The sequence below is a fragment of the Rhinopithecus roxellana genome, chromosome 9 (genome assembly GCF_007565055.1).
Source record: "Rhinopithecus roxellana isolate Shanxi Qingling chromosome 9, ASM756505v1, whole genome shotgun sequence".
Classification (NCBI taxonomy): Eukaryota; Metazoa; Chordata; class Mammalia; order Primates; family Cercopithecidae; genus Rhinopithecus; species Rhinopithecus roxellana.
The window spans coordinates 85,233,248-85,246,413 of NC_044557.1; the positions used below are offsets into that span (position 1 = coordinate 85,233,248).

Here is a 13,166-nt window from a genome sequence, read left to right on the forward strand (position 1 = left end):
CTGATTTTCCTCTTTTATTCAGCATAATAATAATCAAAGCTGCCCTTCAAGAACGTCAGTTTCAAATGTATCATGGCAGAGTCCAGGAAACAATATTGTGTAACACACTACCTTAAAACCTAAAGGCTTAAAACCACATGTATTTTATTAGCTCACAATTCTGTGGTTTGGCAATTTGGGCTGGGTTCAGCTGGGCAGTTCTTCCATCAGTCTCTCCAGGTCTTATGTAGCTGCAGTGGGCTGAACGCTTCACAGGGGCTGAGCGGTCTAGCACAGCTCACTCACATGCCTGGAGGTGGCAGCTTGTTGGCCAGGGTGCTCAGTTCTCTTCCACACGGCCTCCTCATGAGGCTAGCTTGGGCTGAAGAGAGGGAAAGTGAAAGCAGCATGGCCTCTTGAGGCCTAGGCTTGGAATTTGTACAGTGTCACTTGTGACACATCCTATTGGTCAAAGCAAGTTACAAGATCCATCCACATTCAACGGGTGAATAAATTCCACCTCTTCTTGGGAAAAGTGTCAAAGAATTGATGGCCATTTTTAGTCTACCACGCTAAGTGCAGCCCCTTCCCCCAAAGTTATCCTTAATGCAGTCCCTTTGTGCCTCCACTCCCTTCTTTTAATTCCCATGCTCTTCTTATCCTTTTAATAATAAGCTCTCACTTCACATCACCCAAAGCTTCATTCATTCACTGGACAAATACTTATTGTGTGCCAGGACCTATCAGTGAACAAAACAAAGCCCGTGCTCTAATGAATCTAAGATTCTAGTGGAGAGAGCGGACAATCAAGAAATAAACAAGAACACAGTGTTGGGCCATGGTGAACAATAGGTGCTTTGGAGAACAACAGAAGAGACTAAGTGTGGACTGTGTGTGAGGATGGCAGGGCAGTGGGTGGTTCCTATTATATACAGAGTGGTCGGCTGGTATCAATGAGGTGACATAAAAGCAGGGTCTTGAACGAAGTGAGGAGCAAGAAGTTCCAGACAGAGCAAATAGCACGCACAGAGGCCTGAGGCTGGCATGGAGAGGCAATTCCTTACAATTTTATATGTAGTAAAAAGTAACAAAACCCAGAAAAACACCAACCTTAATATATCTCATTAAAGAACAATAAAACCCAAAACATTTAAATATGGTAAAATCTTCATAAGCAAAAGCTTTTTTACTTGATTTTTACTTGATTTATAGCTCCTAATGCAATGACGTGTGTCACCTCTCTGGGCTTCAGGGTGTTCACCTTTCAAAAAGGCCTCGGGTGCCTGTCTGTCCTGCCTCCTGGCTTGCGGTTAGCATCAAAATGACACTATAAAAATGAAAGTTGCAGCCTTGAGGGTTCTTCTGGTTTCATTTCCGACCGCAAGGTTGCCAGAGTGACTTTTTTTTTAAGTAACACAAATCAGTTATCACTTCCTGCTTAAAGACCTCCAAAGGCTCTCTGTTGCCTAAAGAATAAACTCCAGGCACCTTAAGCAAGGCCCCGCGCAGCCGTCTGCATTTTTCAATCCCTCCAACCTCGCCTTTTGTTATTTCCCCCACCCCACCTACGGCACGTTCCAGTCATAACCAACCAGCTCCTCGCTGACAAACTGGCTCACACCGCGGAAGCCCGGGTCGGTGTTGGGGCGAGCCTTCCCTCCTTTGCCTGGAGGAGTCCGTCTCAGGTCTGTAGGCCTCAGGAGGGACTGCGGGGCTCGTTCCCTGCTGGCGTTCATTTAGGTAACCTGTCTACCTCCAGTGGACTTCTAAGTCCCTTTCATGATTTTTCATCTTCCAAAATCAAATCATGGCCCAGCCCAACTTAGCTATAATGCCATGAAAAGACTCTCTGAGCCTCAGTTTCCTTATCTGCAAAAAGGGCCCAGGAACCGCTCGTTAGGGTCAGCGTGGTGCCTGGAGAGTGCACTGCAAGGCCCGGGGTCCGCAGCGGGTGCCCAACTCTGGGGGCAGGGCGGCAGGGCAGCTCAGGAGGGAGGTTCTCTAGAGGGGACCCCTTCGGGATTTGGGGGCAGGTAAGGGGTAGGGAGGGCTCTCCCGAAGTCCGTCTAATCCCGCTGGCTGAGAGCGCGGCAGGTGGGACCCCAGGATATCCGCTCGGCGGGGCGACTCCGGCCACCCCCGAGACCAAGGCTTTCCCCGTCCGGCCGCCACGCCCGCGCGCGGCCTCGGGCCACCCCGAAACTCCGGCCTGGTCACCACAGAGCAAATTACGGGAGCGGAGCCTGACTGCGCGGTGGGCATGCGCGGGCAGCGGCGCGCATGCCCAGTCCCCTCGAGAGGCGGAAACTCCGGACAGAGACGGGGCCGGGCGTGCGCTGCCGAGGGAGGGCGCGCGCCTCAGCCGGCTGCCGCGCACGCGCGCGGGCCCGCACCGACGCAGCACGGCCCCGAGGGCGCGAGCCCGCGCCGCCGCAGCCGCCGCCGCCGGGCCGGGACCGCTGTGCGCCCGCGGCGTGAGGCGTGGGAGGTAGCGCGGCTGCCGTCGCCCGGCGCCGCCCCGTCGTCGTCTGCCTTAGCCTCACGGCGCCGAGCCGCGGTCCGAGTGAGTGCGGGGCGCGGGGCGCGGGGCGCGGGCCGGGGGCTGGGCGGGCTCCTTCTGTGCAGCGGTCGTGGGCTGGGCCGCGGCCCTGAGGGCGGAGGGGCAGAGCGGGGCCGCCCAGCCAGTCCCGGGGCGGATGCGGCGGAGACCGGCCCCTCCCGCGCCCCCGGTCCCGGTTCTGGGAGGAGGGGAGGCCGGTGACCGTGAGGAGGTTTGGGCGCCCGCGGAGGCCGAGAGGCTCCGAGAGGCTCAGAGGCTTAAGGAGGTCAGGGGCGCGCGCTGGGAGGCGGGACCTTGGGGCGCTGGGTGGTCGGGAGGCTTGGAGAAAACTGGGAGGCTGAGGGACGTGGGGAGGCGGGGGCTCGAGGAGGTCGGGGATTCCGGGGGCGCGCGGGGAGGCCAAGAGGTTCGGGGAAGACAGAAAGGCTGGGGGACATGGGGAGTCCGGGGGACGTGAGGAGGATGGGTGGGCGACTTTCGAAAAGGCCGGACGCGCGGAGAGGCCGAGGGCCCTGAGGAAGAGGAGGAGGCCGGGGCTCGGGGGGCGCGCAGGGCGGCCAGAGGCGGAGGACGGACCGGCCTCCGCCGGAGCGGACCCAATGCCTGAAAAACAAAAGGGGAGAGGCAGGAGGAGGAAGAGGGAAATCGCGGGGACGCCGGCAGGGTTCGGCCGGACGCGAGAGGGAGGCTCGCGACGGCCCGACCGGGCTCCGGGCGCGGCCCCGTGAGTAGCCAAGGCTGGGCTCCGAGCGGCCTGCCGGTGCCGGAGCTGCAAGCCCGCCGTGTGCCCGAACGCAAACCCTCAAGTTTGATAGAGCCCCGTGGGTTTCTTGGCGGGAGCCCTGGAGCCCTCACTGGAGTCCTCACTGGAGTCTTTGTGCTTCCCAAGTTTCCTCCTCTTCTCCGCCCCCAGCCCCCGACTCTGCCGCGGTGGCTTAGGCGCAACTGTTTGCCGAATTTCTGTCTGGGTTCCTTGTGTAGCGGCATCCTGTTCTTTCTTAGAAGAAGGGGTGTGGGGGGGGGGGCGGGAATTGGTTTCATTTAATTCCAGGATTTTGTAGCTAAATTCAGTGAGGGTAAAGTTTTTTTTTTTTTTTTTTTCCCCCGAGTCATTTCAACAGTGTCTCATTCTTGCATAGTTAGCCTGCAGCTGGGATTTTGGCAATGAGACTAAGATAATAGTAATATTGTAGTAATTATGGGAACTGGTTATACATTCAAGCTGAAAGCTGAAGGCAGTGCAAGAGTTTGGGGATTTGTATTTATTTAAGACTTAACCATCGCTGGGATTTTTACTTAGAATGTAAACGTTTTCATGGCTGCAAAAACAGACCACTACTATATGAAATGAAATACCAGAGCCTCAGCCTTAAATTTTATTTGGGAAATGGGTAATGAAAATGATGTCTTCTAGAGTTGAGCACTCTGTCCCATGTTTGAAAACTTCTGAACAGTCGGATGCAAGCACACGGATGTAGTTGAAAGACACATAAAAGTAAATAGCATTCAACGTATTTTTGTTGGGGTACAGTATAGGTAATATTTTCATCGAGTTATACTAGTCAGTTAATTGGAAAAGCCCTATGACATTCAAACAAGGAACATTTTAAGGATGTTTTTGTCCCAGTATCTTTGTGTTTTGTATTTGTGGTTATCCTTGGAGGGGAAAAACAGGCTGAACCTACCATCACTTTGAACCTTCTTGTTTATTAAACTGCAGAGACATCAAAGTCGATATTACAACGTTTTCCTTTAAAAAATTTCAGGTCACTATCAAATAATCTAGTTTAATAATGAACACAGGCCAAGATTATTTAAAACACATGTTTCCTTTTAGGGCGCTCACAATCACCTAAGACTTCAGTGTAGACGCTGATTAGGAGGACACGTAACATTAAGTGGTGGTGCATCAAGAAGCAAGTCATTGGGTAAATAAAGATACGGAAATCAAAACTCCGTGTTTACGGTTTGGGGCAAAGAATACTGGGGCAAACTCTGAGAGGAGATGGGACCTAAAAAGCCTTATTCTTTGAGGCTGGAAGCCCACTGAAAGTGAATAATGTTAGATTAGGAGTGAAGTTCCATGAATCCAGCAGTGAAATTGTGAGGAGGCAGTGAGGATCATTAAAACGTTTTATACTAAAATGTTTTTTGAAAAGCACCATGTTTCTTGATGGAAATTACATAACTTACTCCCTCAGTCCTCAAAACCATGTTCTCCAGCTAGTCAGATGACTGTTCTTTTAGGGAGTTGGAGAAATTGTCTAAGAAAATCCTATTGTTAAAGCTAGCCCCCTTAAAAAAAAATGATTGGGTCCTGTAGAGGAAATTATTTATATTGTATTCTATAATGTAAAAACAATTTTGAAAACTGTCCTTTCCTGAACGTTGATTTTAGTTAGAAAGGTAGGATCTTAGTTCATATTTGTAAAAGTTATGGAAACCTTTTTCCCCTTGTATTTTGTGATGTCTTAATTTGTAGAAAATAATTAAAATTATCTTAAGAGTTTCAAAAGATGCATTTCAAAGTGTTAATATAAAATTTTAGTTTTTAAATTTAACATTTTCAGTTTAGGTATTCTAAACTGATGTTGATTTAGACCTCGATCAATTCTTGTTTTAAATTTCAGTAACATTAAAAGTTATACTATGTTTATCATATTTGAAGTGAATTTTTCTTTTTTGCTAGTGAAAAACATCTGAGAAAAGTTTAGTTTGTATAGCACAGGCATATCTTGGTTTGTTTCTAGACCACTGCAATAAAATGAGTCACACAAATTGGTTTCCCAGTGCATATAAAACTTATGTTTACACTATACTGTAGTAAGTGTGCAGTAACATGTCTAGAAAAGCAATGTACATTTCTTTTTTTTGAGACAAGGTCTTGTTCTGTCACCCAGGCTGGAGTGCAGTGGTGCAGTCATAGCTCACTGCAACGTGGACCTCCTGGGCTCAAGTGATCCTCCCACCTCAGCCTCCTGAGTAGCTGGCACTATACGTGCACACCACTACTCCCAGCTGATTTTTACATTTTTTGTAGAGATGGGGTCTCCCTGTGTTCCACAAGTTGGTCTTGAACTCCTGGGCTCAAGTGATCCTCCCACCTTGCCCTCCCAAAGTGCTGGGATTGCAGGCGTGAGTCACTGTGCCCAGCTAATGTACATGACCTAATTAAATACTATCGATCATCTGAGCCTTCAGCAAATCATCTTTTTGCTGGTGGATGGTCTTCCCTCAATGGTGATGGCTGCTGACAAATCAGGGTGCTGGTTGCTGAAGACTGAAATGTCTGGCAGTTTCTTAAGATAACAATTAGGTTTGCCACATCAATTGACTCTTCCTTTCATTAAAGATTTCTCCGGAGTATGTGATGCTATTTGAAAGCATTTTATCCACAGCAGAACTTCTTTCAAAATTGAACTCAATACTCCCAAACACTGCCATTGCTTTATCAATAAATGTATGCAATATTCTAGATCCTTTGTTGTCATTTCAACAGTGTTCACAGTATCTTCACCAGGGGTAGATTCCATTTCAGGAAACCACTTTCTTTGCTCATCCCTAAGAAGGAACTCCTTATCCGTTCAAGTTTTATCATGCGATTGCAGCAATTCAGTCACATCTTCAGGTTCCACTTCTAATTCTAGTTCTCTTGGTGTTTCTACCATATCTGCATTTACTTTCTCTACTGAAAATGCGAATCCCTCAGAGTTATCCATGGCAGTTGGAAGCAAGGTCTTCCAAACTCCTGTTCATAATGCTATTTTCACTTTCTCCCATGTATCATGAATGTTAATGGCATCTAGAATGGTGAATCCTTTCCAGCATGTTTTTGATGTACTTAGCCCAGATCCATTAGAGGAATCACTATCTATGGCAGCTCTACCCTTATGAAACATATTTCTTTTAAGACTTAAAAGTCCAGGTGACTTCCTAATCTATGAGCTGCAGAATGGATGTGGTGTTAACAAGCATGGAAACCTCATTCCTCTCCTTGTACATCTCTCTCAGAGCTCTTGGGTAACAGGTATTTTGCCAATGAACCGTAGTATTTTGATAGGAATTTTTCTGAGCAGTAGATCTCAACAGTGGGCTTAAAATATTCAGTAAACCATGCTGTAAACAGATGTGCTGTCATCCAGGCGTTGTTATTCCATTTGTAGCGCAGAGGCAGAGTAGAATTTAGAATTAACGTTGTGCTTAAGGACCCTGGGGTTTTCAGAATGGGAAGCTAGCATTGGCTTTAACTTGAAATCACCAGCTGCCTTGGCCCCTAACGAGAGTCAGCCTGTCCTCTGAAGCTTTAAAGCCAGACATTGGCTTCATGTCTCTGGCTATGAAAGTCTTAGATGGCATCTTCCAATAGAAGTTGGTTTCTTTCTTCATTGAAAACGTGTTGTTTAGTGTAGCCACTTTCATCAGTGATCTTAGCTAGATCTTCTAGATAACTTGCTGCAGGTTCTCCACCAGCACTTGCTGCTTCATCTTGCACTTCTATGCTGTGGAGATGGCTTTTTTCCTTCAACCTCATGAACCAACCTCTGCTAGCTTCCAGCTTTTCTTCTGTAGCCTCCGCATGTCAATTTACAGAATTGAAGAGGAACTTTCTCTGAATTAGGCTTTGGGTCAAGGGAATGTTATGGCTGGCTTGATCTATCTGGACCACTGAAACTCTATACCAACAATAAGGCTGTTTTCTTCACCTTTAAAAAAAGATTTTTTTTTTGAGACACAGTCTCACTCTGTCACCCAGACTGGACTGCAGTGCGGTGGCGTGATCTTGGCTCACTGCAGCCTCCGCCTCACGGGTTGAAGTGACTCTCAGCCTCCTGAGTAGCTGGGATTACAGGTGTGAACCACTGCGCCCGGCCAGGGCTGTTTCACACTCTTGTCATTTGTGTGTTCACTGAAGTAACACCTTTAATTCCCTTCAATAACTTTTCCTTTTCATTCACAACTTGGCTGTTTGGCACAAGAGGCCTCGCTTTTGGCCTATCTTGTTTATCTTATGTTATATGTTATGTTATGTTATGTTATGTTATGTTATGTTATGTTATGTATTTGTTTTGAGACAGAGTCTCGCTCTGTCCCCTAGGCTGGAGTGCAGTGGTGCGATCTTGGCTCACTGCAACCTCTGCCTCCTGAGTAGCTGGTACTACAGGCATGCACCACCATGGCCGGCTATTTTTTTTCTTGATTTTTTTAGTAGAGACGGGGTTTCGCCGTGTTGCCCAAGCCATCCTTGAACTCCTGAGCTCAGGCAATCCGCCCGCCTTGTCCTCCTAAAGTGCTAGGATTACAGGCATCACCACTGCGCCCGGCCCTATCTTGATTTTTGACATTTCTTCTCACTAAGCTTAATAATTTCTAGCTTTTGATTTAAAGTGAGATAGGTGGGACTCTTCCTTTCACTTGAACACTTTGAGGCCGTTATAGAGTTCCTTTTTTTTTTTTTTTAAGACGGGGTCTTGTGCTGTCGCCAGGTTGGAGTGCAGTGGTGTGATCTCGGCTCACTGTAGCTTCTGCCTCCCAGGTTCAAGCGATTCGCCTGCCTCAGCCCCTGGAGTAGCTGGGACTACAGGCATGTGCCACCACGCCTGGCTAATTTTTTTGTATTTTTAGTTGAGGCAGGCTTTCATCATCACGTTGGCCAGGATGACCTTGATCTCCTGATCTTGTGATCCACCTGCCTCGGCCTCCCACAGTGCTGGGATTATAGGAGTGAGCCACGTACCTGGCCTTTTTTTTTTTTTTTTTTGAGACGGAGTTTCACTCTTGTTGCCCAGGATGGAGTGCAATGGCGAGATCTCAGCTCACCACAACCTTTGCCTCCTGGTTCAAGCGGTTCTCCTGACTCAGCCTCCTGAGTAGCTGGGATTACAGGCATCTACCACCACGTCAGGCTAATTTTGTATTTTTAGTAGAGACGGGGTTTCTCCACATTGGTCAGGTTGGTCTTGAACTCCCGACCTCCCATGATCCTCCCGCCTTGGCCTGTTACAGAGTTGCTAATTGTTTTAATTGCAGTATTCTTGTATCTCAGGAAATAGCAGGCCACAGGAGAGGGAGAAGAGCAGAAGAGACAAGCCTAGTAAGTGGAATAGTGGGAATGCGCATGTTTATAGAGTAAATGTGTATCTCATGTGGGTACAGGTCATGGTCCCCTCAAAACAACTACAGTAGTAAGATCAAAGACCACTGATCATAGGCCAGATGCAGTGGCTCACACTTGTAATCCAGTGTTTTGGGAGGATTGCTTGAGGCCGGGAGTTCAAGATCAGCCTGGGCAACATAGTGAGACCCTGCCTCTAAAAATAAAAAGAGATCACTGTTCACAGATCACCATAACACATGTAATAATAAAGTTTGAAATATTGTGAGAATTACCAAAATGTAGCACAGAGACACAAAGTGAGCACATGCTGTTGAATAAATGGCGCTGATAGACTTGCTCGATGCAGGGTTGCTGCAAATCTTAAGTTTGTAAAAACTTTTTAGTAAATGCTGTTAATTGTAGCCTGATTTGCGCAAATACTCTGATGAAACGGTTTATAGACAAAAGGAAGTAGATGTTTTTGCCTTAGTGGCACTCTCCTCCCCCTTAGCAGTTGGAAGCCTCAGAAAAACACTGGTAGCATCACTACAAAGTTTACATGTTTTTAAGAACATGAAAGTATTTCCTTACAATCCTTAATTAAATTTTATTTAATTGAAATCTACCTAAATCTTACTGATACACTTTTTTTTTTTTTTTTTTTACTATAAATTCATTTTTTTTCAGAAACAGATAAATGACAAAAATCATGCATTTGGAGGGGTGTGGTAGCTTACACCTGTAATCCCAGCACTTTGGGGAGCCGAGGTGGACAGATCGCTTGAGCCCAGGAGTTTGTGACCAGCCTGGGCAACATGGCACAACTTGGTCTCTACAAGAGATGCAAAAATTAGATGAGTGTGGTGGCGTGTGCCTGTAGTCCCAGCTACTTGGGAAGCTGAGGTGGGAGGATCACTTGAGTCTGGGAGGTCGAGGCTTCAGTGAGCTGAGATTGCACCATTGCACTCCAGCCTGGGTGACATAGTGAGACTCTGTCTCAAAAAAAAAAAAGTCATGTTTGTGGGTTATCTGTGCCTAGGGTCTCTTTTTTGCCCTCATATTCCTTATTAAAATTCCTGCATTTTGGGATTGGATTCTGCTGTGAACTGTAGGTGCTTGTTGTGTTTATGTCTCTCTTGACCAAAACACTCTATGTTTGTCTTTGCTGGTCCGATGAAAGAGCTTAACAGTGTTATGGGTTACATATTTTGTAGTGAAATGTGTGTTGTCTTGTGAGAATGTAAGCTCCACGAGGGCATAAACTTTGTTTTATACGTGCTTGAATCACCAGTGTTTTACACAGTAATATTTATTAAATGAGTAAATGAAAGAACCCAGGTATATTAATGATTTTTGGAGAACTGTTACTTGTATCAGTCAGGTGTCTACTATTTTGTTTGCCCTGGTAAAGAACCTCACTTAAAAATTACATAGGGGTCAGGCACGGTGGTGCATGCCTGTAATTCCAGCACTTTGAGAGGCAGAGGCCAGCCACTCACCTGAGCTCAGACTCACATAGGACTTGATACCAGGGAAGAACTTGGGGTTATCTTTTTCACCTTTGTCTACTGTATTTTAAATTACTACTGTCAGACTTGGGCCAGGAAAAAAATACTGCTCTGCTCTTTCATAATTTTGAAACTTTTTTTTTTTCTGGAAATCGATCTTCTTGTAGGAATTGATTTGGACTCATCCTAAGTTCTGAAGACATAGTAAGATTGTTTGAGGTGACACAAAATGATGGAAGTTTTGATTACTTGTCCAGAAGCTCTAATGTATCTTTTGCTAATCAACTGGATTAATTGGATGCTTTACAAAGATTTAACATTATGCCCCAAAACCATTTAAAAGAACAAAGATCTTCCTAATATTGAAGTGTGTGAATTATGCACTGTGCCGCTTATCCTTGACCTCGTTCAGAGTCTTTTGCTGCTGTGCTGCTGTTGAGATAAAAAAGTGACAGTTCAAAACACATTCACTCCGGTAATGGAAGTCAACATTTGGGTACAGAATCTCTCCCTGAGATTTTGCGGTTTGCCTTTCAGTGAGTTCCTCTATAGTCTTGCTATAGTGTGAGGGGGTAACTCATTCACACTGTTCATGCACACATTCCAGTAAGCTCCAGGGGCTTTCAGTGGTTTTCAGAGTAGTGACAGCATTTGTAGCATCACTATCATCTAGAAACTTGCTAGAAATGCAAGTGCTGAGGCCCTACCTCTGGCCTCTTGAATCAAACGCTAAGGGTGGTGTTCAGCACGCTTTTTTATTTTGTTTTGTTTTTGAGACAGAGTCTCGCTCTGTGGTGCAGGCTGGAGTGCAGTGGCGCGATCTCAGCTCATTGCAACCTCCGCCTCCTGGGGGTTCAAGCGATTGTCCTGCCTCTGCCTCCCGAGTAACTGGGACTGCAGGGGTATGCCACCATGCCCAGCTAATTTTTTTTTTCTTTCCGAGATGAAGTCTCAGTCTGTCGCCCAGGCTGGGGTGCAGTGGTGCAATCTCGGCTCACTGCAACCTCTGCCTCTCGGGTTCAAGCAATTCTCCTGCCTCAGCCTCCTGAGTAGCTGGGATTACAGGCGCCCGCCACCACACTCTCCTAATTTTTGTATTTTTAGTAGAGACGGTGTTTCACCATGTTGGCCAGGCTGGTCTCAAACTCTTGACCTCAGATGATCTGCCCACCTCTGCCTCCCAAAGTGCTGAGACTACAGGCATGAGCCACTGTGCCTGGCCTATTTTGTTTCGTTTTAATTTTTTTTTGCTTTTCTTTGAGACTGGGTCTTGCTGGAGTGTAGTGGCGTGATCACCGCTCACTGCTGCTTCGACCTCTCAGGTTCAGGTGATCCTCCTGAGTAGCTGGGACTACAGGTGCACGCCACTACGCCTAGCTGATTTTTGCATATTTTGTAGAGATGGGGATTCACCATGTTACCAGGGCTGATCTTGAACTCCTGGGCTCAAGCAGTTCTCCCGCTTTGGCCTTCTGAAGTATTGGGGTTACAGGCATGAGCTACCATGCCTAGCCTCGCAAGCTTTGTAAACTTGCTGTCTTGGTGCTTTGATGCATGGTAACGTTTGTGAACCACTGCTTTAGGGTGTTTTGAAAGAAATGCAAGTCATAGGAGGCAAAAATTAGTCTTAATTTGAGGTATGTGTATGGTATTTTCTTGGCCACTTAGATTTGCTAAGGAGATTGCCCTCACTTCAGGAATCTAAATGTGTTTTTTAGGATTTTCAAAATCTTGGGAAGATCTCACAACTGCTTTTGTTAAGATTTTGAATGTTTTATGCAGAGACTAATTATTTTAAATCTTGGTTTAGAATTTGAATGAACAATTTTACATTGAAATAGCAGTTTGTATGGCTCCTGGACTTGTGGCTTTTGGCAAATGTCAGTAGATTGTGTATACATGTTGGTGCTTAAGGCACAAGCTCCCTGGTGGTTTTGTTTTGGTGCTAAAAAATTGGCTAACATATAATAGAGTCAGGGTGATTGCCAAGTCTTGGGGTAACTAATGAAGCTGTATTGTGTGAATTGATTTGTATTCCTGGTATTGAATTATTGCCTAAATTTAATACATTCTTTTGCCTTTTGCCCTTTTTTCCTAAGAAAAGCTTAAATAAAAATTAAACAATCCACAACGATGAATTTGGTGATGTCCCTTAAATCTGTTGTATCTTATGCAGAATTAGACACATAGCTTGGCAGACAGAATGTTGTGAGCTCAGAGATGAGGATTCTGTATTATCTGTTAGGTATCTTTGAGTCCCCCACAGCTTGATCATAATACCATTATAGGTGGTCAGTAAATAATGTAAGGAATGGAAAAGAGTCTCCCATCTCTTCTGTGGGTTTTCAGCATGTTGATAGTTGAGGAATACAGATTCATGAAAGCCTTGTAAAGCGTTTCAGAAAAGATCGAATGTCTGAAGGGAGTCAATTAGAAAGACTAAAATGACTTTGTTGTATAGTCTATGTTGTAAAGGGTATTTAAGTATATGTAAGTTAACAAGTTAGAGAAGAAGAGTAGGGATGAGCAAAATTAAAATAATGTAATCTAAAAACAGTGAGAAGGATGTTTCCACATGAATTTCCTGCCATGATCTTTCAACTGTGCAGCTCAATGAAAGCAAAAATAATAGAAATGAGATGGTGGGAAAATTGACCCGGAACAATTTCTTCTTGAAACAATTTGTTGGCCTGGCATGTTAACTCACGCCGGTAACCCCAGCACTTTGGGAGGCCAGGGCGGGAGGATCACTTGAGCCCAGGAGTTTGAGACTAGCCTGGTCAACGTGGTGAAATCTTGTCTCTCCCAAATAATATAATAATAATAATTAGCCAGGTATGGTGATGCATGCGTATAGTCCCAGCTGTTTAGGAGGATGAGGTGGGAGGATTGCTTGTGCCCAGGAGGTCAAGTCTACAGTGAGCCGTGATCACACCACTGCACTCCAACCTGGGTGACAGAGGGAGACCCTGTCTCAAAAAAAAAAAAAAAAAATTTGGTCAAGGAGAGTTACACTTAAAACTTA

The 13,166-nt window shown here is 45.9% G+C and overlaps 1 protein-coding gene across 6 annotated transcripts in view; it reads left to right on the top strand.

The window, feature by feature from the left end:
• Positions 1–2,414: 2,414 nt before the first annotated feature.
• PTK2 (protein tyrosine kinase 2) overlaps positions 2,415–13,166 on the top strand; it is a 357,696-nt gene continuing 346,944 nt past the window's right edge. For all 6 annotated transcript variants that reach the window (XM_030937412.1, XM_030937408.1, XM_030937413.1 and 3 more), the window contains exon 1: positions 2,415–2,542. The gene's annotated coding sequence lies outside the window, so the exon portion shown is untranslated. The remainder of the gene's footprint in view (positions 2,543–13,166) is intronic.